Source organism: Mus musculus, chromosome 18 (assembly GCF_000001635.26).
Source record: "Mus musculus strain C57BL/6J chromosome 18, GRCm38.p6 C57BL/6J".
Classification (NCBI taxonomy): domain Eukaryota; kingdom Metazoa; phylum Chordata; class Mammalia; order Rodentia; family Muridae; genus Mus; species Mus musculus.
In genome coordinates, this window is record NC_000084.6 from 60,732,933 (window position 1) to 60,760,790 (window position 27,858).

The 27,858-nt window shown below is 50.6% G+C and overlaps 1 protein-coding gene across 8 annotated transcripts in view; it reads right to left on the reverse strand.

Moving 5' to 3' along the window:
- Window positions 1-16,103, reverse strand: part of Ndst1 (N-deacetylase/N-sulfotransferase (heparan glucosaminyl) 1) — a 64,542-nt gene extending 48,439 nt beyond the window's left edge. For 2 of the 8 annotated variants that reach the window (NM_008306.5, NM_001348146.1), the window contains exon 1: window positions 15,569-15,733. The gene's annotated coding sequence lies outside the window, so the exon portion shown is untranslated. Of the gene's footprint in view, window positions 1-75; window positions 210-393; window positions 554-13,770; window positions 13,815-15,378; window positions 15,507-15,568; window positions 15,734-15,994 lie in introns of those variants that run through there. The other 6 variants (XM_030250341.1, XM_006525673.2, NM_001348100.1 and 3 more) reach the window with 6 other exon arrangements.
- Window positions 16,104-27,858: the final 11,755 nt, after the last annotated feature.

Below are 27,858 nucleotides of genomic sequence, written 5' to 3' on the forward strand. Positions count from 1 at the left end.
AGCTGGCCCATCATAGACAGTGCAAGGGAAAACCAAGAAACAGGATGCAGGGTATTTAAGGGGTCACTCACATACCCAGGCTAGTTCATGCCTCCAGGATACTGTGGGCCTGCTCAGTCTTCCAGGCCCCAACCTTCTCCTCCTCCTCAGACAATCAGCTGATTGTCTCCACTGGGTGATCTGCCACTAACTGTGCAGAGGAAAATGAAGACAGAAGCAACGCCCGGCTTGGAGGAGAAGACCCGAGGTTCCAGCCCAGATTTGCATATACTCAGGCTCCGCCCTTTAGAACCTCAGTTCCGTCCTGTACTTAATGTCTCAGCCCATGTGCCACCGGACCTCAATACACCAATCATTTCTTACAAGGCCCGAGAGCAGAGGCCCAGTACTTACCTGCTAAGAGCCAAGCTGCCAGCGTCTTCCCCTTCCGGATCAGACAAAGCACACCTCTCCTGGCGTACCTGTCTCCTGAGCTGCCAGCCCATGGGAAGGGAAACCCTCTGGGCCTTCACCCCACCTCACAAACCTGCCTAATGCGCTACCTTGAAGAGTTGCTCAAGAAGCATGAGGAACCACAGAGACAGGGAGGAGCCCTACAGCTGGCCCAGAGGAGAAAGAGAAGCCAGGGGTGGGGGAGGGGAGGTGTTCCTGTTAAAGTTACTCTGAGGCCCTCTACAAGCCCTGGGCTCTGTGTACTACAACACAGTGAATGCTCAACATGTAATCTGACCTCAAAGAGCTCTCCATGGCTGGATATTCTGGAGAGGAGAAGACTATATCCTAGAACAGAGGCAGGGAACAGAAATCTATAGGCAGTTTCTGTAAGTTTTCATATTCACAGAATAATTGTGATTTATTAGCAAAGACCACTTCCAAAAAGTGTAATCTTCATTGGCTTGGAAGCCCACACCTTAATCCCAGTTCTTTGAAGCAGAGGCAAGTGGATTTCTGTGAGTTCAAGGCCAGCCTGATCTATATAGCAAGTTCTAGGCTATCCCAGGCTATACAATTAAGAACTTGTCTCAGAAAAAAAAAACAAACAAAACAAGGGGGCTGGAGAGATGGCTCAGAGGTTAAGAGTACTGGCTGCTCTTCCAAATGTCCTGAGTTCAATTCTCAGCAACCACATGTAATGGTGGTCATAACCATCTGTAATGGGATCCAATGCCCTCTTCTAGTGTGTCCGAAGAGTTGTGTACTCATAAGTAAATAAATAAATAAATAAATAAATAAATAAATAAATCTATCTATCTTTAAAAAAAAAGAAGAAAGGAAAAACAAGTCCAATAAACCTTGAATAGACAGACAGGAGCGGAAGGCTAAATGAAGCATCAAGAAGCAGCCAGGAAAGCCTACTGATGTAAATACCAGAGCTGTGCGCACCGGTTCCCACCCTTCCCTTCCCCAGGATGCACAGGGACAGACCTATACATGGTACAGCAGAGAACTGCTGAGCCCCACAAGCTTCGCACTCTCAGAGGCTGCTCCACATCAGAAAGCCAGACATGGTCCATGCCTATAACTACTGAGAAGGCCTGTCAAGAAGATCACTCTGAGTTCGAGGGCAGCCAGGGCTATCTAGTGAGATCCTATCTCAAAACAAACAAACAAACAAACAAACAAACAAACAAACACCAGCTGGAGCCTATTTGGAGGGAGAACCCCAGGGCTCAGGGCAGGCTGATTCACAGCAGCCAAAGGACCTTCATTCCCACAGGATATTATTTATTATACTCCTTCTGTATGCACAGTCCCGAGCCTAAGCACTTTTCCCAGCACACCCTTGCTGCCCAGGAAGAGCCACAGGAGACAGGCAGGCAACACATTACCAAGGAGGAGAGAAAGCAGCCTCTGCCCTAAGGACAGGCTGGCAAACTCCGATGCCTCTGTGGTAAAGAATTATGAAGCACATGAAGTGACAGGCAGGGGTCAGTAAAGGGCATAGACCTCGTCCCCAGCAGGAGCCACTGGAGAATGCAGGCTTGAGGTGTTCACTCTTCTAATGGGAACAGCGCAAGCTGTGAGACAGGGACTCATATAACCAAGGCTGGCTCAACTCCTGATCCTACCTCTATCTCCCAAATGCTGGGATTAATAGCACATACATACCACTATGTCCAGCTTGAAGATCTGGTTTTTCCTGGCAAAGCCAGAAGTATTTTATAGAGTAAAATCTACTGACTACTAGCTCCATATCTGGCATGGAACAAACAAAATCTGCCCGTAGGGCAGATGTGACCTGCCAGCCTCTAATCTCTGTTCTCTTGAAAAGCATGGTGTTGAGTTTGCTGAAGAGTTCAGGACAGGAGGTGTGACCAGCACTGTGGAGACCAGGCAGGAAGACAACTTCTCTGTACCAGGAAGGACTGCCTGCCTGGGCTGGGCTGAGAAGTGAGGTGTTGGGGTGGGTGGGATGCTTAGGAAAGGTATAGATACAGAACTGGGACCACAGGGAACAGGAGCCTCTTGGCCCTACAGGCTGGCAGGTCACACCAGGAGCCCATGACATCTTGTAGCCAACATTTCCTCAAAAATCCAAGGTGCCTGCCAGCCGGCAAAGCAAGCACAGGCTCTGAGTGGTGGGAGGGGCTGCCCGCCTCACAGACCTGCAGACTAAATCAATCAGACTAAATCAATTGGTGGGAGAATAGCAGGGGTCCGATTTCAGACCGGCAGCTTGAGGAAGCCGGCCAACAACAGCTCCGTGGGGGAAGGGAGAGGAAGACACAATGGAGGGGATAAAATGAGATTGAGAATCTGTGTCCTGCCTGGCCAGGCTAGGTTGTTACATAAGCCTGCCTCAGGACAAAGCATGGGAGGGCCTGGTCTGAGAGTCCCAGAAGGCAGAGGGCTACCGGTACTGCCTACCCAAGGCACTGCCTACCTATGGCAGCTCTACAACCTGGCCCTGTAGCTCCCAGGAGCCAGGTGAGCCCTGGGATAGGGACCCAGAGCCAAACCACAGACCAAAGCAAGGACAGCCATGTAGCAGACTCTTCTCAAGTGACAGTTCTGTAGCAGGTGATGGGGAGTCCTCCACACGCACATTCAGATTAAACGGATAAACATCCTTGTATTTGCCATTTTATACAGGAGGAACCTGAAACTCAAAGTCGCCAAGGTCATACCAATCCTAAAGGGAGGAGCTGGCTTCAAAACTGACAGCAGTCTCTTTGACCGTACTCGAAATATCAGTATGACACGGCCCTGTCTCTCTAGCCTACAGTGCATAGGGCCTTACTCATCACAGGAATATCTATCACTCTCTCAATCTGACAAACCGACGGGACGCTTTCTTAAACACGGTACAGATGTTCAGATACACGTATACACACATACATAAAATAATCTTTTCTCTTTCCTTTTTTTTTAAAGAAACACAACAGGGGTATCTTAGAAATGAAAGCCTAGAGAGGTGGCTTAGAGATTAAACGTATTTGCTCCTGTAGAGGACCCAGATTCAGTTCTTGGCACCCACACAGTGGCTCACAACTATCCCTAGCTTCAGTTCCAGTGGATCTGACATCCTCTTCTGCATTCCACAAATACCAGGCATGCATATGGTGCACAGACATACACGCAAGCAAAGCACCAATACATATAAGATAGATTTAAACTTTTTAATTTAAGAGGGGGAGGGAAGCAGTATATAGAAGTGCCTTCGAAATGCCACATTGAATGTCAGGGACTCATAATCCCCTGTACCCGGGAGAACATGTGGATCATGACCACGGAGTGCTCTATAGACAAGGAGCAGAGGGAGGGAGGCTCACAGGCAGGCCCTCTAGGACTCTCATATTTGTAGCTACGGAGCCCTTCACCCACAGTTATGTGCACAATCCAGGCCAGGGCCTAGTCATCTCTGTAAAACTGGGAGAACAGAATGAATCAGGACACACAATGGCCAGTGACTCTGTGCCCCCCACTGAGTGTGACTCATAGTCCCTAGCTGCTGGGTAGGCGGTACACAGCTAGGCCCAGAATCTGGACAGGGTGCTCTCTTGCAACACTCTATCCAGCCTTTTGCCCACCACCTTGTTGAAGACCAACTTAACCTTCCCCAGCCCTTAGTAGCAATGACTTTCCAAAGCGCTCCCCCTCCACCTATCCATGCCCCTTGCTACCGCCAACAAATCAGAGATCTGAGGGTGGCAAGACCAAGAGGACCCCATTCCACCCCAAGTTCTGACAGCGCCATCCCACAGTCTCCGAGTGAGATGGGGAGATCCCCTAATGGAAGTCTTGCCCAGCTCCAAAGCTGGATGTATAAACAACAGGCCTGACAACGTCACAGAGCTCTGGATCTTGCCTTCGGGAAATTACATAAACATCCTTCAGAGAAACAAAAGTCAAACCTACAGACTCAGCTTTGTTTAAGGATGTCAAGAAACCCTTTTCCAACACAGCCTCCCCCATCTATCACCATTGTTCCAAATATCCTCTCAGGACCTAGAAAACACATTTGGTTTCCGTCTGGGGTTTCTTGGTGAGCTTCCTCATGGAAACTGTCCCACCCATTCTTGGCAGCTGTCTCCCAGGGCACCTTCATCTCTCTTCCCAGAATTGCCCTGGGCCACCCAGAGAATATGGCTACATTGTCTACCAGGAATGGGACTGTTTAAGGGAGAAGACCTTTCCCTGGCTAGGAAGAACAGTGACAATACTGAGCTCTGGTCCTCACAGTGACTCTGGCACCCTATGCAGCCTTCGGCTTAGCTCTTCGACTGTGAGATTAAGGGTTCCTGTACCACCAGGGGAAGTCTTGGGGCTCCTAGAAAGTGCATTGAAAACACAGGCAAGGGGCTGGAGAGATGGCTCAGTGGGTAAGAGCACCCGACTGCTCTTCCAAAGGTCCAGAGTTCAAATCCCAGCAACCACATGGTGGCTCACAACCATCCGTAATGAGATCTGACTCCCTCTTCTGGAGTATCTGAAGACAGCTACAGTGTACTTATATATAATCAATAAATAAATCTTAAAAAAAAAAAGAAAGAAAAAAAAAGAAAGAAAACACAGGCAAGAAAATACAGAGGAGGCCTGGAGAGATGGCTCAGCATTTAAGAACACTAACTGCTCTTCTAGAGGTCCTGAGTTCCATTCCCAGCAACCACGTGGTGGCTTACAACCATCTGTAATGGGATCTGATGCACTCTTCTTGTATGAATGAATACAATTACAATGCACTCATATAAATAAAGTAAATAAATCGTAAAAACAACAACAACAAAAAGATACAAACGGGGACTGGAGAGATGGCTCAGTGGTTAAGAGCACTAACTGCTCTTTCAGAGGTCCTGAGTTCAAATCCCAGCAACCACATGGTGGCTCACAACCACCTGTAATGAGATTGGATGCCCTCTTCTGGAGTGTCTGAAGACAGCTACAGTGTACTTATATATAATAAATAAATAAATCTTTTAAAAAAAGATACAAACATGAGATACAGAGAACTTTAAAAAAAGAAAAGAAAATACAAAGGAGGTTGGAAACAGACTTTTCATTTTGTTTTTGTTTTTGTTTTTGTTTTTCGAGACAGGGTTTCTCTGTGTAGCCCTGGCTGTCCTGGAACTCACTTTGTAGACCAGGCTGGTCTCGAACTCAGAAATCCGCCTGCCTCTGCCTCCCGAGTGGTGGGATTAAAGGTGTGCGCTACCACTGCCCAGCTTAATAATTTTTATTTATATGCCTGCATGCATGCACGCGTGTGTGTGCCCTCACACAGAGACCAGGGGCAGGCAGGCTCCAGACCCCTTAGAACTGAAGTTACAGGTGTTTATGAGGGCGCTGCGATGCAGTCTGGGCCTCTACTAAGTAAACAGTAAGTGCTCATTAGTGGCTCAGTTATCTCCACAGCCCCTGTAAACTGACTCTAACCCTCCCACCTCTCTAATCAAAACCAAAAGAAAAACAAACAACAACAACAAAACCCAAACAAACGCCCCACTTTATCTCTTAAACTTAACCTCTCACCCCATGCTGGGACCTTGATCCCCAACCACCCAACATGACCTTATCAGGCTTCTCTTACTCATTTGATAGAATAATATTTTATCAAGGGCTCGCTCCACTCTAGCTGTGCTGCACAAACACTCCCAAGCAATCCCTGCCACCATCCTCCCGAGACCCTAAACCTACAGAATCGTATAGAATCCTTAATCTACTACAGATACGGTGGGGCATATCCATCTGCAAGCCCAGCACGTGGGAGGTGGAGGCAAGAGGATCAGGAGTTCGAGACCAGCTTTTAGCTAAGTCCAGCCTGCGTTAGACTGGGACTTCAGTTCAGCTCACAGTGATGCCTAGCTCACACAAAACCCCAGCCTCCGTTCCTAGCACATTATAAGCAGGTAATGGCAGTGCACACCTTTATTGCCAGCATTAGAAAGTAGAAAAAGAGGAGAATCAAGGTCTTTGGCTAGCCTGGACCACATGAGATCCCGTTTCAAAAGCAAGTAAGATGAGCTTAGTGGATTATGTCTTTGATCAAAGGCAGAGGCAGGCAGATCTCTGCGATTTTCAGGTCAGCCAGGGCTACAAAGTGAGACTCTAATAAACAAACATTCCTAAATCGAGTCCCTTGAAGCTATTGGCCTAGGTACTTTTATCTATAAACAGAAAGGACTACAGTGCCTCCCTAATTTAGAGGATTGTTCTGGAAATTGCTTCTGAGAATTTGACACAGAAATGTCTACCAAGCACTGATAAACTGTCAATAGATATAAGTAGTCGTTATGATCATGACTGGATCACTGAGATGCTTAAAACCACGGACTGCTGACAGCAAAGGCTTCTCAGAGCACATCGGGCCACTGGCCCATGCGTGCGCCCACTCATCCCTAACACAGCCATTCTCTAAAGCAGGACCCCAGCCCTGGGCCAGGCCCAGAACACAGCTGGCTTATTCCTGGCTCCCACTTGTCTGTTTCCTTGTTCAGATAGTGTCTGTGTTATTCTAGCAGTCCTGGAGCTCAACAAGTAGACCAGGCTGGCCTTGAACTCACAGAAACTGTTTCTGTCTCCCAAGTACTGGGATTAAAGGCATGCCACCCTGCCCTGCCTCCTGGCACTCATTCTTGCCAACACAACTCCTCCCTCATTCCCCTTCCCACTACCGTCTTCCCCAATTAGTCTCAATGTTCTTTCTTATACTCACAGAGTATTTGTCACAGAGTTTGACAGTACCTCAATACTGTTATAAGATTGGTTCTGGAGGTAAAGGGCACTAGTCCAAAATGGCAGCTCTTTCAAAACAGGGTAGAGTGGGTGTGGTAGTCAGGAGGCAAAAGGGGCGGATCTCTATAAACTCAAGGTCAGCCTGGTCTACACAATATCAGACTAGCCGGGGCTTTGTAACAAGCATGGCTGGGCTCCCTCAAAAATAAATAAATAAATAAATAAATAAATAAATAAATAAATAAATAAGAGGAAGGAAAAAGCGGAGAGAAATCAGGCTGTGAACATCCCACCCACCCCACCCCCGGTTATTCTACCTGTCTGAAAATGCTGAAACAGGAGTACAAAGAAAGAGGCATTTCTTTTTTAAATGACCTAGGATAGAAACGAACTGGGCTTTCCCGGGTTCCTCCTGGTGCTGGCAATCTGAGTAGACTGGAAACAGGAAAGAGGCCCTGACTCTTCTTATGACCTAGTTCTGTGGTCTTGGTGCATCACACACACACACACACACACACACACACACACAGTGCTGGGCCCCACCGCTCAGCACCTGACTGAGGAGGTCTGGGGTAGGGAGGCATGGTCTGTACATTCCACCAGTTCCCAGGTGATACAGATGCCAACAATCCACAGCCCAACTTTGAGACACTCCAACTAAACCTGCAGGAGCGGCAGGGAAGCCACCCACTGCTTCCATTCCCATAAAAGTACGAGCCAGGGTGTCACAACCGTCAGGAGGAAGGGCATACAGGCAGAAGAACACAGCTTGAGTACAGGGCCTGCTAGGACAGCATTCACTTCTTGCCTGGCATCTGCCTGGGCAGGTAGCTGTGCGCAAGCAAAGCGGAGGGTACAAGCTAAGGTGTCTACCACTGAGCAAAGACTACAGCAAACCTCCACCCTACACCACCTGGAGACCTGTCCAGACAAGCCAGACCTTGGCCAGCCTGAGGGTGCTGAGAATCCAGGCCTTCCCTCATGGGGTCAGACTTCAGGTCTGAAAAACCAGAATCACATAAGCACTAGAATTTTTTTTAACTTATTTTTATATTATGTGCATGAGTGTTTACCTGAATGTATGTCTGTACAACTTGTGTGCACTGCCCACAGGAAGGTTAGAAGTTCCCCTGGAACTGGAACTACAGTTGTATACTACCATGTGGCTGATGGAGTTTGAACCTTGGTCCTCTGGAAGAGCAGCCAGTGTGCTCTTACCTGCTGAGCCATCTCTCCAGCCCTGAGATCCACTCCCAGAAATATGGTACTTGCTCCCTCCAGAAACAAATGCTGCCATCTTGGCCTTCTGCGATATGCTATACATAGTTGAGATTGGTCCCCTCTGGTACATTGACCCTTCAACCTATCGATGCTTCACAGACAAGGAGGTACCCAGAGGAGCCCCAAGAGGAGCCATTGGTCCCTCTAGGCTTTGCTGCCCTATCTGATTGCCAACTCCACTTCCCACCCCTGTTATAAGAAGGAAGTGAGCACCTCAGACAGGAGTAACTACAAAGCCGGGCTTGGTGGAACACATCTTTAATCAAGCACACAGGAGGCAGAGTTGGAGGCCAGACTGGTCTATATAGTGAGTTAGGCCAGTGAGGGAAACACAGTAAGACCTTGCCTGTCTGTGTCTGATAAACAACTATCAAAGTTAGACATCAAAGGTCCTGAGTTCAAATCCCAGCAACCACATGGTGGCTCACAACCATCCGTAATGAGATCTAACGCCCTCTTCTGGTGTGTCTGAAGACAGCTACAGTGCACTTAGATATAATAATAAATAAATCTTTAGAGCAGCGCGCCAGCAGAGGTCCTGAATTCAATTCCCAGCAACCACATGATGGCTCACAACAATCAGTAGAGCTACAGTGTACTCATATACATATAAATAAATAAATAAATAAATAAATCTTTTTTTAAAAAAAAGTTAGGCGTGGAGCTGAGCATGGTGACAGATGCCATCCATGTCAACAGTGAGACAGGACGATCAGAAGCCCAAAGCCAGCTTCTGCTTCACAGTGAATTCAAGGTCATCCTAGACTAAATTAGACGCACTATCTACCCCAGATATCAGGGAGAGGGAAAGTGCTTGCCTAACGTACACAAACCCTGGGTTCATTCAGTTCCCAACACTTGTGAATCAGGTGTGTTGGCATAAGCCTCTCTCTCATCTGAGCGGAAGGAAGGGAAGGATGGTCAGAAATTCAAGGTCATCCTTAGCTATAGAGCAAGTTTGAGGGCAAAGGGGGGGCTACCTGAAACCCTGCCTCCCACCACCACCAAAAAAAAAAAAGGCTATACCCATAATCCCAACACTCAGAAAGCTGAGGCAGGAGGATCACTGAAAGTTCCAGGCCAGTAACATTATAGGCCAACCAGCAGTGCTGCAGAGAGACCATATCCAAAAAAAAGTCTCAACAACCATATGTAACCAAAACTTGTCTGCAGTTAAAATGCTTCAAAGGACAGCTGCTGTCCCTTTGCACAGGTGAAAAAACGGAACTCCTGGCCCAAGGCTCTGTAAGCAGAAGAGACAGCAGGAACCTGGCCCCAGGCTGTCTGGTATCCAGTCTTACTTTCAGCCTTCACTTGGTGTGGACCTCACTACTGCCTTAAGTCCCTCCTTCCCTGTCTGCCACCTCTCCCTGCCACCAAGCCTTCATCCTTCCCTACAAGAAGCTCCAAGCCCAGAGTCCAGGCAGTAAGAGATGGGTCCCTAGTCATGAGGGCCACCATAAGCCTACCTGCCCAACTCACCTGGCCCAAGCTTAAGACAGTACTCAATATGGTCACCAGGGAGGAGATGGGACTTGAGTCCCTTAACTTGGGTGACAGGATGGAAGAGAGAAATCAGAGGCATTAACACAGGGAGGAAATCCTGCCTAGCTTCTAAGATACAGCCACGGCCACGGCAGGCCGTGCAAGCGCCCTAGTACTCACTCGGGACTCAGTTTCCTTACCTGCGCTTCCCAGTCTTCTACAGTAAAAAGCGACTCCTGCTACTATGAACTGCCTGCTGGATGCTGTAAACCAACCATCCTTTCCAAAGGGGGAATTTGGGGTTTTATTTCTGGTTTTGTTTTACACTTAGAATCTATGAGAGTGGGTATGAGGGAGTGTGTGTATGTTTGTGCCATGGTTGGCGGTCAGGTGACAACTTGTAGGAGTTGGTCCTCTCCTTGTACCATGTGGGACCCCAGGGATCTAACTCACATCATCAGGAATGGTGACAAACGCCTTGACTCAGTTGAGCCATCTCACAGGCCCAAAAGGAACATCCTGATCACCGTTGTGCAGTTGGGGAAATCAATGCTCAGATTTAGGAATTAGCTAATGGCTAGATCTAGTCGTGAAAGAACTGGGATTTGAACCCACAACTTTGGATTCTACTCCAGAAAGCTGCTCGCCCCTCTGGAACCAAGCCCCAGTCAGCTTCTGCTTCTGGAACACAGAGGGAAAAGATCAGGTGCTTCTGTAAACTAGAGTTCAAACCAAGGATAAAAGGGCCCCGGAGGGTCCAGCCAACAGGTTCCTTGAACTTGGCAAGCACGGGCAACGGCAGAGAGTCAGGATGTCTACACGGGAGAAGTGAGACCCCAGAGTGGCTCACCAGGGAGAGTTTGGAGGCTGGGAAGGAAGGAAAAAGACCTGAGGCACAGCCTCACAGCCTCCTTACCATGAGCAGAGGCGAGGGGAGGGATGAGGGACACAGCTGGAGAAAGGAAAAAGAATGGGCTCTGCTCGGTGGTTGAGGGGCATGGGACATAGGGCACTGACTGCCATTACATAGAGGAGTCCCTTCCATACCTCATCAAGTGTTAGTCACCATGAACATTTTCAATTTTGATTAACCCAGCCCATGTCAAAGTAACAAGCCATAAAGCAACTTAGCGTGCATGGTCCCTTCTGTCTGGAGGAAAGAGCTTTGGTAGCGCACTGTGTCTCGCTCTAAGACACATCCACTCTTCTACTAAGTCCCAAACTCCAGAACCCAGGGTGGTGAACAGACATCAGAACAGGCCCCAGGGAAGGAGACGGAATCCTCTAGATCCCTTAAGGAAGGGGATACACTCCTTTAACCTCTGCCTCAAGGAGGGGGGGAGGGACAACCTTGCCAAACACCCTCACCCCATCCCCACTCCTCACCTTTAAGCCCACAGACCCAGGAGCCCCTTTCCCAACTCATGATGGATGAAGTACCTGCTCACAGACGGAGATGGAGAAGCTGATCCCACTGTGGGAGTGGAAGCCAAGCCCTTAGCAGGCCAGGCTCTGGATGGTTCCAGAGATAACTCTCTGTAACTCCCATGCCAGAAGACTAACACACATATGGTACACAGACATACAATCAGGCAAAACAGCCATATCACGTGAAACAGAAACAAAAGTTGGAGAACATTAAAGAAAAGAAAAGAGAAAAGAAGAGAAGAGAAGAGAAGAGAAAAGAAAAGAAAAGAAAAGAAAAGAAAAGAAAAGGAAAGAAAAGAAAAGAGAAGAAAAGAAAACCAGTATTATTGGAAGAAGGCTGGGCTGGGTGTCCTCAGAGCACAGGGACTCTAGGAGAAGTGGTGCGGGCCTGTGGGTAATGGTACTTCCTGAGCTGCACAGGAAAGGCCACTTCAAGAACTATGAGAAAGAACAGTGGGGCTGGATGTGGGCTGAGTACTCCCCTACTTCTGGGTTCTCAGGCAAAAAGGGAACTGAAAGCAGCCACCCAATCCTGACCCTGTGAGTTCATCCTCCCACATCCTCAACAGGCTCTCCCTCCTGTTGACACTTAGCAATGAGGCTCTCCCCTTGTCCTTGGGCAGTCTCTTTCCAGGTTAGATGCCCTAGACCTGACCTTTCTGTTGTCTCTGATCTCAAAAAAAAAAAAAAAAAAAAAATCCTACAGGGCAGACCAGCCTACGGCATCTGCTCTGAGGGAGCTTTCCAAGGCTTCAAAAGCAGGGAATCTGCTGGGACCCTTCCCCAAACCTTGGCCGACCCCAAGGCAGCTACAAGATCCTGCAGCCCCTCTCCTACCATCAGCCTCAGCCTGAGTCGGCCTGAGCTGACTACCCTGACTCTGCTGGGTCACAAACCGTGGATCTTCTGGTCTCCACCCTGTCTGCCACTCTTGCTACCATCCTTGGCCAAACGACCCCAAGAAGGGCAACTCGGTGGCACAGAAGCAGAATGGTTTGGGTTCAAATTCTGCCAGTGTTAAGTGACTACCCCCTCTGAGCCTCCATTTCCCCAACCTACAAATAGGGCAGGGTGGGGTGGCCGGCAGCGGCTACTCTGCGGGGTATTGTGGGGAGTCAATGGGATGTCTGTGAGGGCCTGGCACCATGCCTGACACAGAGCAACAAGCTGCTTACAACCTTCTGTCTTCTCCGCTACAGCATAAAACCCAAACTCAGGAGCAGGGAGCTGTGAGTCCCCACAGTCCAGTCTGGCGCCCACTGTCCTGCCTGAATCCTCTAGGAACCCTTGCTGACATCACCAACCAGGAAACTCTGCCTCCCACTGTCCTGAGAGTGCATCATCTACTGCCGATCACCCTATGACACGCTGCTTCACGGCCACCCCTTTCTGATCCCTGTCTGCCCTCTCTAGTCGAAATCCAGCAAGCACTTCACCCCTACTTCATGTGCCCTGTCACCGACGCCCCACCCCACCCCACCCCGGCCACAGAAAATTTTCCATACGGATTTCAAAAATTACCCAGACTCCCCATCTCAAGTCAAGAATGTCCAAGTCCTCCAAATAGTCCTGTTATTTCAAGCCATACCCAAAACAAATTCCAACCTAGTAGAAGTCTGAGCAAGCCCTGGAGATTTCTAAGTCTGGCTCTGGTTCTGCCTTGTGAGGGCCCAAAGCAGAGGCAAAGCGGGTCCCCAAGGCCAGGGCAGCGTGAGCACTGGGCTGCTGAGACTGTCTCTCTCACCTGCTCTCTTGGCTTCCTGACCTCTCAATTTGAAGACTGTGACAGGAGGCTCTCCCTCAGCATCTCTCTGTAGCTGACTTTCTTTACCTGTTGACTCTCCCAGAAGCCTCTGCTCTGATCACAATGACAAACAAGTTAAGTCTGACCACATAACAAGGGACAGCCCCAGCCCCCCCCCCCCAAACCCTTTCCAGTCCTTCCAGCCCTCGACTTAATCCCTCGCTTTTCAGAGCTAAGTGGCTAAGTGGCGGAATTTCCATTCTTGTTCCTACAAGCTGACAGTGATGTCAGCCGGGGAGAGCTCTCTATTCCCAGGGCCTAAGGAAAGCCCATGAATCGTGTCAATCCCACACTCTGGGCTGGAGGGCCTTGAAGCAGTTAGAACCGCCCACCCCCGAGACCCCCACCCAACGCACCCATCACACTAGCCCTGGGTCCAAGGTTTCAAGATGTCATTAATTAGCAATTCGTAGCCCATCTTTTAAGTAAGTACTCAAAATCCCCAATCAGAGCTTGATTGGTAATCAGATGATATCATCCCTCCCCACAACACCCCAAAAGGCTGGGCCTGCCTAGCACAGGAAACCAGAGGGAATCCGAGCCAGTCTTCACAGTCACCAGTGGGGTCTTTCCTGAGAGGCTAAAAAGGTGCCCAGTACCGCTCTAGCAGGACTCCAGGTCACACAAAAACAGGTATCACCATGAGGATTCTGCAGTCTTGATGTTGGCTCGAAGTCCATCCTTCATACTAGCTCCAAGGACCTTTAAGACTAAGGCCTGACTCTCACTTTGGCAGTGGACCTTGTAGCTAAGACATTTAGGACATAAACCCTTGACCTTAGGTCTCTTTCTGCCCAAGGGTTCTACTCTTGAGCCCCACCTCTTACCCCCTGTTGATCTGAAAGTGACAGGTCTAAAGGGAGATAAAAAGGCTCTGCAGGTCTCCTGGGCGCTGGGGAAAAGTCTGTTGACAAAGCCACCAGCTGTCCCCAGTTGGAGCCAGAGAGACAGACTCCTCCTCCCTAAACCACCACCCACACAGGGAGACCTTTCCTACCAGGACCTGGCCAGCAACGGAACTTGGACCATCTCGAAGCTCAGATCACAGGCTCTGACTGACCTCCCCTCCTGCTCCAGCTAACCAGCCTAACAGAACAAGGGCACGGGACCTAACCCAGGCAAGTGCCAGAGAGAAGGGTGCCTCACCTGGGGGAAGGGTGATGGGGCGAGGATTCAACTAAAACTGAAACTATAAACTCAGTCACATCAAAGGCCCTAGTAGGGCTCTGTACTTGGTATATAAAGACTGGGAGAGGGGACAAATCCCAGCACCCACTTTTTACCTTTCTGACCTTTTCCATTCAGTGCCTCAGTTTCCCCTTTTGTAAAATGTGCCTAAAAGTAATGTGGGGAAATTCTGTAAACTATGTAAAACAGTGAATTAGCCCAGTGCCCGGCACACACGGCAACATGCAACTGAACACTTGTTGAATATAAGCATGCCAACATTTTCCGAGGTCCCACACCCTGGCTTCATCCCAACTCTGACAGATACACCCATTTTACAGGTGAGGAAACAGAGGCTAGGGAAAGTAAGGAACCTGCTCAAGGTCACATAGCTGGGTAGCGACGAACACCCGAGGTCTGTCTAGCCCTCAGTCCACAGGGTAATACTGCTCCAGGATGTCCCCCAAGCTCGCCTAGGGGCAGGACGGAGGACCAACAGTGGGAGGTAGGATCTGTAAGGATCCTGGCACGCAAGAGCCAGGTGATGGATGAGTCCTAGCTTCTTGGCAGCCCTCAGACCCCCACGTCCTACAGGCGTCCCTCCTCAAGCTGGTCAAATGCTAGAGTCCCAGTTCCGAGAAGCTGGGGGAGGAGGGGAGTTAGGGACCAGGCAGGCCGCTCAGGGCCCGGGAGAAAACCGGTCCGGCCGCCTTCGCCGCTTCCCGGAGCTGGGACCCGGCCTCTAGCCCCCTCCCATGCCAGACAAAAGTTTCCCCTGTTCGGGAGCCGGGGAGGGGGAGGGGGCATTCCTCGTGGGTGACATTATCCGTGACCTACAGCTGCCGCGCTGCCCGGCCCGCACCCCGGCCCGCCCGGCCCCGCGAGGCCCCCACCCCTTTGTCCTCCCACCACCCGCCCGGCGCCCGCGCGCACCAAACTTGCACCGGGGCCGCTCGGGCCCCCGCGCGGCCTGCACGCCGTGCCCCGGTTGCGAGCGCTCGGCCCCGGGACGCCGGCCACCGGGCCCTCCGGCCTCTTACCTGCCTCGGCCGGGACGCCAGGGGGAAGCGGCGCGGGTGGCCGCGCGGCCGCCGGTCCCGGGCGTGCGCGAGGCGGGCTGCGGGCCGGCTTAACCCCTTGCTGGCCGCGCTGCGCCCGCGCCCGCGCCCCCGCCCGTGGGGAGCGCGCACAAGGCTGCCGGGCCGCCCGCCTCCCTCGGCCCGCGCCTACCTCCCCCGCCGTGGCCGTGCGCGGGGCTCGATCCGGCGGCGCGGGGCGCGCACGCTGCGGGGGCCCGGCGGGCGCCGGGGCGGGACCGGGCGCCGCGAGCCGGGCTGGATCTCTCGCTTCCACCCGGATTCTCCCTCGGCTCTCCCGGCCGATTCGGTGCTGTTCGGCGACCACGTGACGCGGGCTGCCTTTGACCCCGGTCTCGGAGCGGGTAGGGGGCGGGGGCCCCGGCCCGAGGGGTGTCAGGCGCGGGACCCGCGAGGGCGGTGCGCCGCGGCCAGGGTCCCGGAGGCGATGACCCCGAGCAAACAAAGCCCTGGGGAAGCCAACAAGTTATTTGGGGTCAGGGAGGGACCGGCGCTGGGGGTCGGAGAGGCGGCAGAGGGAAGGAGGGGGGGACAAAGACTCGCTCTCGCTGCGACTTACGGCCAGGAATCTCTGGCTGGGCCCCAGGGCTGCGGGTTCTGTCCCGCTTGCGGGTGACAACCCTCCAGGGCCTCCTCAGACGGCTGACTAACGACAACAGGTACCTGTCCCTGTGACCCCTCCAGGGCAGGACTTCACACCCACACCCACACGCCCTGGCTCTGACTGGAACACTCTTGCATTCCCCCCTTACTGTGTGGATCTGATTCATGTACTGATTTTATTGTTTACTAAAATGTCATCTCCCTCAACAAGTTGTCCCCAGCTTAAATCATTCCCCTCTGTGGCATAGAGCAAGCAGACAAAGAGGTACATGGCCTTGTGCAAAAGTTTCTCCCACCTAGCCTGTCCTTCACCCTCAACACTTCTATCTTAGACATCCCAAAGACCCTGCAAGTTGGACCAGGTTTCTCCCATTAAGCAGATGGGAACACTGAGTCTCGTACTGTACTGAAAGCCCTTAACAGCTAGTGCTAAGATTTATTCTAGGCCTAGAGAGGCCTGCCATCCCTCAGCCTGCCAGTAAAACTGCAGGGGAGAGAAAGGTGGGAGGGTATGTATTAACAGCCTTTAAAGGTCCTGAGGACCTCCTATCAGGCAAACCAAGGCCACGAGAAACAACAGCCTGAACTCTCCAACACCACCAGTGGCTCAGGACTCTTAACTGAAAAAAACAAACAATCAAACAGAGCCGTCCAAGGAAAGTGGAGAGTTTCAGAGATGGCAGCTGGCACTAGCTAGGATCAGGACAGGCCCATCGAATGTCCCCAGAGGGATCAGGTATCCTCCCTGGTTAGTCTACTTGTGGGGGTGGGGGTGGGGAGTGGAGGTGCTGAGGCCTAAACACAAAGATATGCTAGTCTAAGAGCTAAGAAAGTACCAGCTTTCTGCCTCCTATGTGTGCCCATGTTATACCTCTGGAAGGAGAGGAGTCAAATGGGACTGAACTTGAAGACAGGGACACAGTCCACTACAGCAGGCCGTGTATGGACAGAATGTGGCCCAGTACATATTGAAGCCACTACGTTTGGCCAGGGAAAACAGCATAGACCAGCAAATTCTTGGCAATCTGAGTTTCCATAGCAGGCAGCGTGAAGTCCTTGGAAACAGGCTGAGGCTTGGGTCGGTCAAGAAGGTCCACTCCATCAGCATGCAGCCCTGTGAGCGTGATCTGTGTTCTAGAAACTGTGGGAGGGGCAGGGTTGAAAAGGACACAAGTTTAAGCTCAGCTATGATTTGAGGATTTGGCAGAGTTGTTGCTTAGAAGGCAGGGTCCCCAGGGTTCGGTCCCCAGCATTGCATATATGGTGCATACCTATAATTCCACGGCACTCAGGAAGTAGAGGCAGTAGGATCAAGGTGTTATCAGGGTGTTGAAAGGGTTTAAGTGGGCATGAGCAACCCCCGACCCTCATTAAGGGCAAGGACTATGGCTTCTCCAGATTGAAGGAATATTGGTCAGTGGTGGCACAAGCACTTAATCCCAGCAATTGGGAAGGAGAGGCAGATGAATCTCTTGAGTTCGAGGCCAGCCTGCTGGTTTACATACAGAGTGAGCTATAGGACAGCCAGGGCTACACAAAGAAACCTAGGGGTGGGGGGCTCTGGGAAGTCAGCCTTGAAACTGGATCAGAAGAACAGCAGCCGGGGTGAGACTGGGGAAGGAAGATGGACTTTTCTAATATGAGGAACGATTCTCCGGACCGTGTGGAAGAGGTTCTGGAAAAGCTGCGTGGAGCCTGGCAGAGGAAACAGGAAGGGAAGGCTGACTCAGAACAGTGTCAGGAGCTCAGGAGCGGCTGGGTGCAGCCCGGGCTGGAAGTAGTCCTGAGGACCTGCTGTAAAGAGAAGTCTTCTCATGGGAGATGAGGCAGGAGGCAGGCAGCCAGTCAGGTCAAGGGCATCCAAAGCAGGCTTGGAGGACTAGCCTGTAAGTTCGGTGACCCCATGTCTCTGACAACATCTCTGAATCTTTAAAACTTCTGCGTCCTAAGCTGAGCCAGAAGCCTGAAGCTTGCTGGCTGTCCTGTGTTTTTGATGTGTTGTTGTTGTTTTTCTGTGTAGCTCTGTAACCAGTGCTGGCCTTGAACTCACAGAGACCAACCTCTACCTCCATCCTGAGTGCTGGGCCTAAAGGCATGCACCACTACAGCTGGCTTTGAGGACCTACATTCTCTCTCTCTCTCTCCTTCCTTCCTTCCTTCCTTCCTTCCTTCCTCCCTTCCTCCCTTCCTCCCTCCCTCCCTCCCTCCCTCCCTCCCTCCCTTCCTCCCTCCCTCCTTCCTTCCCTTCCTTCCTCTTTGCCTGCATGTATGTCTGTGTGAAGGTGTCATGTTATCTGGAACTGGAACTACAGACAGCTGTTAGCTGCCCGGTGGGCGCTGGGATTTGAACTCAGGTCCTCTGGAAGAGCAGCTAGTGCTCTTAACCACTGAGCCATCTCTCCAGCCCTAGGATCTATGTTCTAATAGTGCCCAAGATTCTACCCCTTTCTACCCTTATGTCCACTCCTCAGGCCCAGGGACCCCCACTGCAGGCTTGAGACCTCCTGCCTGTCCCTGCTTATCTGCTCCATTTTAGCAAGGCAGAGGCTGAACTAACTCATGGCTCCCTCAGGCTCTTCCTCACACCTCTCCTGTCTGAGACCTCCCGTTCCCCCTGCCTCCAGGTGGTTTTTCTTTCCCAAACCCTTTCTCCTGCATCAGCTCTACCTTGCTCCACCCTTCCCTCTCCATCGTGCCCAATTCCTATTGAAAACAACCACCAGCTTAGTTTCCCACCTCCAAGGATAAGCATCTTGCCTGGGTGTGTCTGTTCACTACCTCCTTGTCCTCAGTGAACAGAGCCCCACCTTCCACTTTGCCTGTCCATTTATTTATTTTAAGACCCAGTCTCGCTGTGTAGCCTTGGCTGGCCTGGAATATGCTCTATAGCCCAGGCTGGTTTATGCCTCCAGAGTGCTGGGATCAAAGGCATTCGCCATAAAGCCGAGCCCCCAGGCTGCTGATTTTTGTTAAAGGAATGTCCCAAGGCCAGTCTTTCTGGGCTCTGACACATCTAAACTATGTGGCCAAGGTTATCTTCTCAACCTGTCTATACTGTTTTCTCATCTCTGCAGTGTAGGTAATAAGTGTTGGTGCTTTTGAGAGCTGTGTGAGAATTAGCTATGAGAAGCCCTTCCTGTGGTATCTGTCATGTGGTGAGCACTATATAAACGCCGGCTGAAGATGACGATCCTCTAGGCCTCGGGTTAAACTTCAGTGAGCTTTTCCTAAACCCCTGACACAGCACAGGCCTTCTGGTGTACACTTCCTATTCCTTCCTCATACCCTCCTGGTGCCTGCCAGCTACCCAGCTCTCCTCTCTAGTCCAAGGTCATGGGAGGTAGGAGTGACTTTGGAACCCTGCTGAGGATCAGTGCTTGGCATAGCACGAGGCATACGGCTAGTGCCGTGTCTACCTGCAGAATGCCCACTGATGTCCACGCCTTTGTTCATAGAGGCTTCTCTCCTTTAGAGTCTTCCTTGCATAGCCCTGGCAGGGAGGAGGGATGAGCAAGAAAGGTAAGGCCTTTTATAGGCCAATGTATACAGTATTAAGCTACTGCAAAGAGAGGCGGGTAAATACATAGGCAGATACAATGCACTGTCTGTGGGCTAGGAAGAGGATCCTTGGACTCACCTAAGTGAAACAAAACTCACAAAAACAAGCAAGCACCCTTGCCTCTTCGGTCAGCTTCCTCAGAGCCTAAGCTGGGTTTCTCCTAAGCAGGGAGTGCAGGCCCTGTGCAGAATAGACCCTCTCCACCTTCTTTCTCCCTCTGCAAACCTGTTCAGCCTCCAGCTCTTAAGATCCACAGCACCTCATTCAGAAAACCTCGTTCTTCCCAGAGGCCTGTGCAGGCCCTTATGGTTTTAATGATTTTCTGTGGATAGTGGGATTTGTCAAGGATAATCCCAATGTCATGTCATTTGCCTTTTAAAAAGAAATTAAAGGTGATTTGATGAATGTATAACTACATATGATTTCATGTTTGCACTGCAGTGGACGCAGAAAATAGCCTATGTCAGACCATGTGACCTGATCTGTGGTTTGGAGAACATGGTCACCATAATTACAGCCTTGACCACATGGCACATGGCGCAACAGTTCCCCTCCCCCAACCGCACACCCAAGAGAAAGGGAGAGAGGCAGAGACAGACAGAGAGACAGAGTCAGAGACACAGAGACAGAGAGAGGCTCAAATAGCAAGGACTGGAAGAACTAAGCAAATGGAGACAGACACCCTGTAGAATGGGCAGGTAATCCAGTGGAGAATGGATATGAAATGAAATGTTTTGGAAACCAAAGTTTGTTTTGAGATGGAAGATGAGGGGAGGAAAGAAAAGAAGAGAGCCTCCTGTAATCCCTCCTTTAACACTGCTATTGTTATGCTCCAATTACAATCTGACAAAGACAAAGACAAACACTCTCAGGGGCCAGTGGTTTCTAAGTGACTGTTATCAGCAAGTGGCTCAAGGTTCCCTGAGGACAGGGCTAGGTGGAGGAGCCCAGCCTCTATCTAGGCTGCAGACCAGAGAGCAGGCCGCCAGGGCCTCATGTAGTCAAGGCTGCCTCAACCTAGCTGTGTGGTTGAACTTTTGGTTCTCCCTCCTCTACCTCTTAAGTGGTAATGTGGCCCATGCCACCACACCTGGTTTATGCCTTGCTGAGAAATCGAATCCCCTGGAACCCCGGCTTGATGCAGGCTAGGCAAGCGTCCTACCAGCTGAGTTAACATTCCAGTCCTTAGCGTGTCTTTCGTTTTGTTGTACAGTGGGGGCTAAAGAGTGGGATACCAGGCCTCACACACACATTAGACAGGCTCTCTGCCACTAAGCCACACCCCCCATCCCAGCTCATATCATTGATTTGCATAATTCCGTTTGAGCTTATTGGCGGCTGAGTTTCTGACTTCTGAACTACTCCAGTTCTCTTTAAAGAAACAGAGAGGGCTGGAGAGCCGGCCCTGCTGTAAGAGCACTTGCTGCTCTTGCAGAGGTCTGGAGTTCAGTTCCTAGTACCCATGGATGCTGCACCCACCCTCTTCAGGTTTCCATGGGCACTGGGCATGGTCTACATAGATGCATGCAAGCAAAACATTCATAACATAAAATAAACTTCTTGTTGGCTTTTGGCTTGGCTTGGTTTTTTGGTTTTGTTTTGTTAATTTATTCACTTAACATTCCAGTATCACCTCCCCAGTTTGTTTGGCTGGGAGTCTCTGCATCTCTTTCCATTGGCTGCTTTGTTGAGCCTCTCAGAGGACAGTTATGCTAGGATTCTGTCGGCAAACATAACAGAGTATCATTAATAGTGTCAGGAATTGGTTCTTGCCCATAGGATAGGTCTCAATTTGGGCCAGACATTGGTTGGCCATCCCTCCCCAACCCCCCTCTGCTCCATCTTTGTCCCTGTATATCTTGTAGATGGGATACAATTGAAGGCTTTGTGGGTGGGTAGTTTTTGGTTTTTGAGACGTGGTTTCACTGTGCAGCCCCAGCTGTCCTGGCACTCGATCTGTAGACCAGGCTGGCCAAGAACTCGGAGATCCAACTGCCTCTGCCTCCTGAGTGCCGGGATTAAAGGCGTGCGCCACCACTACCTAACCAAAAAAAAATTTTTTTAAGAAAAAGAAATAGAGAAACTAAGACCCAGGGAGGGTAGGAATCCGTCAGAGCACCACTGGCATAAAGCAGAGCTTAGACCGGGGGTCTTAGGGATTTATTGCTTCGATGAATGACCATGGCCAAAAAGCCAACTGGGGAGGCAAGGGTTTATCTGGCTCACACTTCCAGATTATAGTTCATCACTGGAGAAAGCATCAGGACAGGAACGAAAGCAGGAGCTGGAGGCAGGAGTTGACACAGAGGCCTCTGCTTACTGTCTGGCTCCACATGGCTTTCTCAGCCTGTTTTCTTATAAAACTCAGGGTACCCACCCAGGGATGACACCACCCACTATGAGCTGGGCCTCCCCCCCCCCCACCCCCGCCTTGATCACTAATTGAGAAAATGCCTTACAGCTGGATCTCATGGAGGCCTTCCCTCAACGGAGGCTCCTTCCTCTCTGATGACTAAGTAGTGTCAAGTATAGACGCTATTTCTGGGTCCCCCTTGGGGGATATCATAAGGGAGCAGTGTGGACACTTGATGGAGAGTTAGCCCTTGGTTTTAGCCTACCTGCTTCAGCGTGAGCGTTCTTGTCACCCCCAAATCCTCTGCGGGGTTGGTGTGAGATGGAGTAAGGGTTGGAGACTAGGTAGGGGACAGTGAGGGACATGACGAGGACGTCCACACGGAGCACACAAGGCAGATGCAGTTACATTCAAGGTACATACATAGTCCCCACAGCTCTCAACCCTTTCCCTGCAAGCTGCCCTCAGTCAGGGCTTAGCGCTGAGGCCGAGTGGTTGGTTCTCTTTTTGGAATCCAGGGCCAGCCCTCACCTACAGGCGTTTGCCTTGCTTCCAGTTGTTTATTGATAGAACAAGGATGATGGTTTCCTCCATAGCATCACTGAGGAGAGTAAATGAGGTATTAGGAAAACATTTAGCACCTTGTCTGCCATAGCTACCCTCATGAATGTTATTTTTTACCCAACTTCACCTGTCTTCACAGGCCTTCCTGGAGCCAGCAGCCAGTAGGCTTTAGATATTCCCAAGGGCCAGCTGGTTGCCAAGGAGGAAAAAAAAAATGAAACTATAGATGAATGAAGAGACCTGAAGTACCCTAACCTCTTCCTGGCATCCTGGGACTGGTTCTACTAAGGAAAGAACAGCAGAGAGGCTCATGAGAAGCAGAAGGCCTGCGTGGGGGCTCCCTGATGCCCACCACTGAGGACATGTGTTGAGGGATGCTCTGCAGCTTGGAGACCAGTGGCTCCCTGGAGAGGAGGAGGCAGACTGGGCCTGTGAATGAGAGGCATTAAGTGTCCAAGGCTCAATCTGATGTAAAGATTTGAAACCTAGCACAAGGTCAGGTTCTGACCGTCTCTGACGCTCACAGAAAGCCATCTGAGACGTTGCGGTAGAAGATGAGTAGGTGGGCGGATGCGCCTTCTGGAAGACATATCACAGAGGGATTCATGGACCCAGGATTTCAAACATCGTGGGGAGTGTTATAAAGAAAGAGTTGGGGGAGATGGTTTGCCTCAAAAAAGCACATCAAAACAAAACAAAAACTCTAGATGAGATACCATGAACAAAATCTTTTCTGGATTCTGGATTTGAGAAGCATTAGGTGGGAGAAAAAAGGAAAATTACACACACACACACACACACACACACACACACACACACACACAAAGATAATCACTGAGCTATTTTAAAGTCTTCAGAAACCTATGTGTTCTCCCCTTAGAACACATGAGCTAGTCACATTCCAAATACCCTGAAGCCACATGTGCCTATGGCTACAGTGCTGGAGAGCATGATTTCAAAACCTAAAATCCTGTGACTCACTTTGCTAGCATTCCAGGATGCCAGGCCTCTGAGAGTCTGGTATCCGGCAGCCTGCTAAAGGCTCCATAATGCTACAACTGTGATTCTACTGGATTAAAAATGTTTCCTGAGCCCCAGAACCGCCTGTGAAGAAGGCTTTTCTCCACATGTCTCTCGTGTGGAAATAAATCCAGCCCCTGCGAGAGCCAATGGGGGAAGGTGGGAGCAAAGAGCCTCCCCTCAGCTGCCTGCACCATCTGGCCCCAGCCTGTGGGAGAGGGCACGGGTGTGCCTGTCCACGTGGGGGACCCTGCTTCTCTGCCATCCCTGGAGTTCTTCATTTCTCTATCCGTGTACATAAGTCTGCAAGTGAGACTCTTGCCCTGAGTCTTTGTGGGAAACAGGCATGCCCCTGCCTCCCTCCCTTGGGTTCTCCCTACTCAGGGCAGCATCTGGGGTCAGTTAAGCCCAGATAGAATTCCCCAACCGTGAGCTAGGCTTCCATTTGTTCAAGGCTGGAGTCTGGGGACCTGGGGGGACAGAAGTCAGGGCCCTTGCCTTGGAGCTTGCAGAGTCAGAAGTCTCTGAGGGTCACAGGATCTGTGTCTTTCACTATGAGGATAGGGAAACAGAGCTAAGAACAGAAGGGCTTTCCTAAGTTAGGCACAAGGTGAGTGTTGCACTGTGCCCAAAGGAACATCTGCTTAGCAACGTCTCCTCTGCCCCCAAGCTCCTCATCCTAATCACCACTTTCCTGTGGGGGAGGACAAGGAGCGAGCTGGGCAAGGCTGGGTGTTGAGGATGCTGTGGGAGGCCACACACATTGCTGTCTGGTAGCGCCTTCTTGGCTTTGGGGTGTTTCTTTGTCTGGGCTGCCAGAACAAATCTCATGGATGGAGGTGCTTGGAAACTACAGAAATCTCTCTCCCAATTTTAGAGGCTGGGATATCTAAGAGCAAGGCTCTGGCAGAGTCTGAGTCTGAGGCAAGCTACTTCCTGTTTCATAGATGACTCTCTGCTGTGCCCTCAAATGGTAGAAAAGACCAATGAGTTTCTTGGACCTATGTTATAAGGGCATTAACTCCAGTTGTGAGGGTTCAGTTTTCAGGACCTCCCCATATCCCACAAGTAGGTGCTCACACCTCAGAATTTAGGGGCCACACGGCTTTCAATTACAGCAGAATGCTCAGATCAGGCCCAGAAATGTCCTTCTGAAACCTGGTTCCACAGGAAGAGAGGAAGTTCAAGAGGCCTTTAATCCCAGCATTTGAGAGCCAGAGATCTCTGAGTTCCAAGCCAGCCTGGTTTAGAGTGAGTTCCAGGACAGCCAAGGCTACACAGAGAAACCCTGCCTTGAATGCCTCTCCCCAGAGAAGACTGTTTCACTTTTTCTGGGTATGAACATTTTATGTGTATGTCTGTGCATGACTTGTGTGTGTCTGGTGCCTGTGGAGGCCAGAAGAGGACCTTGAGACCCCCTGGAGATGGTTATGAGTAGCCGTGTGGGTACTGGGAACCAAGCCTATGCCCTCTGGAAGAGCAGCCAGTGTTCTTCAGCCCCTCCAAGTTTATGAATGGTTGAGGATATAGCTCAGTTGGCAACGTGTCAGCCAACCATGCATGACACTCTGCAGTTGATTCCCAACATGGCACACATTGGGTATGGTGGCACTCACCCGTAAATCTGGCTCTGGCAGGAAGATCATGATTTCAAGGTGTGATTACACACCACGTTTAAGGCCAGCATGGAATACCTTGTAACAGCCTGAGACCATTAAAAAGGAGAAGGAAGCTGGGCGTGGTGACGCACACCTCTAATCCCAGCACTAGGGAGACAGAGGCAGGCAGATTTCTGAGTTCGAAGCCAGCCTGGTCTACAAAGTGAGTTCCAGGATAGCCAGGACTACACAGAGAAACCCTGTCTCGAAAACAAACAAAAACAAAAACAAAAACAAAAAAGGAGAAGGAAAGAAAGTCCTTACCTGTCTCTGGGAGGGCCTAGATCTAGAAACAGGGTTGGGGTGAGATGTGCTAGTTTACCACATAAAGGCCCTGTCTCCAAGCCCAGCAACTGAGTTAAATTCCCCACACTGCACACACATACATGCAGACAAGTATACTCACATTAAATGAATACCTGTTTGTTTTTAAAGACTTAACCTAGGCTCCTGTTGAGTCCAGAGCCCAGCTTCAACAGGGCTTGGTCACCATCCTAGAGGAGGCAAGCAGCTAGACCTGACTGCTTGAACAGGAGGCTCTCTGCCAGCAGGAATCAGCTTCTCCATCTGCCTCTTATCCATCTCTGTGGCCCAAGGCCTTTCCTAGCCACAGTCCCTTCATGTGCACATCTATGCCTAAGAGGAAAAGCAGGCAGGACAACTTGTCATCTGCAGATAAAACCCAGCCTGAGGACCAGCTCAGGAGTTTTATTATGTCCCCTCTTCTGATAGACAGGGAAACTGAGCCCCTGAGGCAAGGGACTTGTCTCAGGGCCAGAGACTAAGTCTAGGCACCAGGAAGACCTTGGCTAGGCACCTAACTTAAAACGTTCACCACTCTATTCCCAGGCACCCTATGCTCTGTTACTAAGGAGACAGATGTCCAGAGTGGCTCATGTTCTATGGGCTGCCTCCAGGTTGGGCTGCCCCATGCAAGGAAACCCTCAGGATGGTTCTTTGTGGTCAGGAGAATCAGGGAGGAAATGACAAAAATCCTGTGGAAGGGAAGGCCACAGAAAACAGTTCAGCTTGGGGCTTCAGTAGATTGAGCTCTGACCAAGCAGAGGTGGGAGAAAGCTGGTGGGGGGTGGGATGGGTGAGGAAGGTCGGGGATGATGTCCACCAGGAAGGCAGTCTCTACATCTAGATTTAAAGCACAAACCATGCAGTGAGGAGGGGCGTGGCATCAAGTACTCAGAACTTCTGTGCACAGCCCTGTGGTCTGGGGTGCTCAGTCACCAGGCTGCCTCCTCTGACTGCAGTGCTTGTGTACAGGGTAGCAAGAATCTAAGTTCTTGGGGCTAGACCCACAGACAGTAAGTAAATGTGAGTGACTGGAGTGACTTGTTTATGGATATATAGACAATTAGAGGTAGAAGCTATTGTTTGCCTAGGGCTCCAGAAATTGGAAGCTTACAATAGCTTTTTTTTTTTTCTTTTTGAGACAAGGTCTTATATAGCCCCTGATGGCTTTTAAAACCACTTTGCAGTGAAGAATGACCCTGGACTTCTGATACCCTTCCAGGAACCTTTCAGAGACCATCTGCCACATTATGCTACCATATACTTCCTGCATGCAGTTAAATAAGCAAACAAAATGCATGCCTGCATGCATTCGAGCTGCAAGACATAACTGTAGGGGAAATAAAAGAAAGAAGAAAAGGGGGGCAGGGGAGGCCTGACCTTGTACATAAGATGAGGCAGACTCCTTCCCAGCTTGCTGGACAGCATCAGTTTTGCAAGAACCAGATACTAAGTCACCTTCCCACACCACCTATTCTGCATTAGGCTTTGGGGAGCACTGAGAACACACATTTCTTCCCACAGCACTACGAGAAGACATGACTGTCTGTCTGTTTTTTGAAAACAGACCTGTGTAGCCCTGGCTGTCCTGTAACATGATCTATAGACCAGGACAGCCCCAAACTCACAGAGATCCACCTGCCTTTGCCTACCTCATCCTCTGATTAAAGACACCACCGTCCAGGCTGAGAAGGCAGGACTGTTTGTCCCCATGCTTCAGACAGTAAAACCAAGACACAAGAGAGTAACCCCAAGGTCTTCTTGGCAGCCTAAACTGCACTTGAACCAGCCTGACTCCAAAGCTAGTGTCTCCTCACCCTGGGCTGGCTCTGAGAGCCTGTGAGCGCTCATCAACAAGGCCCATGGTGGGCGCTCGCTGCTCAGGATTCAAGAGTTTTGGAGGCTTCTGCAAATCCACCTCTGGGGAGCAGATGTGGGAGACAAAGTAGACCCTTTGTCAGACTAATTCTCTGCAGCTTTCCACTGTTTCCTGCCCCAAAGAGAGGCAGGAAGAAAGCCACTGGGGATTTTGGCTTCAGCTCCTTAACCACCGCCCCCCCTTAGATCCTTCCCCTCCTCCAACTGCAGGACTTTCTTGCCCAACTCTAGACTTGGAGCTTGAGGCTCACCCCAGGTACACTTATCAGCGTGAGGGAGTGAGTTCTAGGTACTGACAGGAAATGCAAGGCACTTTCTTTCTGCGTGGGCAAGACCTGGAAAAGGCCTGTCCCAAAAGGGAGGGTTGGAGGCTGGCATATGTGAAGCTCACGTGTTCATAATTTGTGGACTTTTCACAGTGAGACGGCGGATCATTCAGCCGCATCAGAGTAGAGATGGGTTGGACTGTGATAGCCCTGACCTAA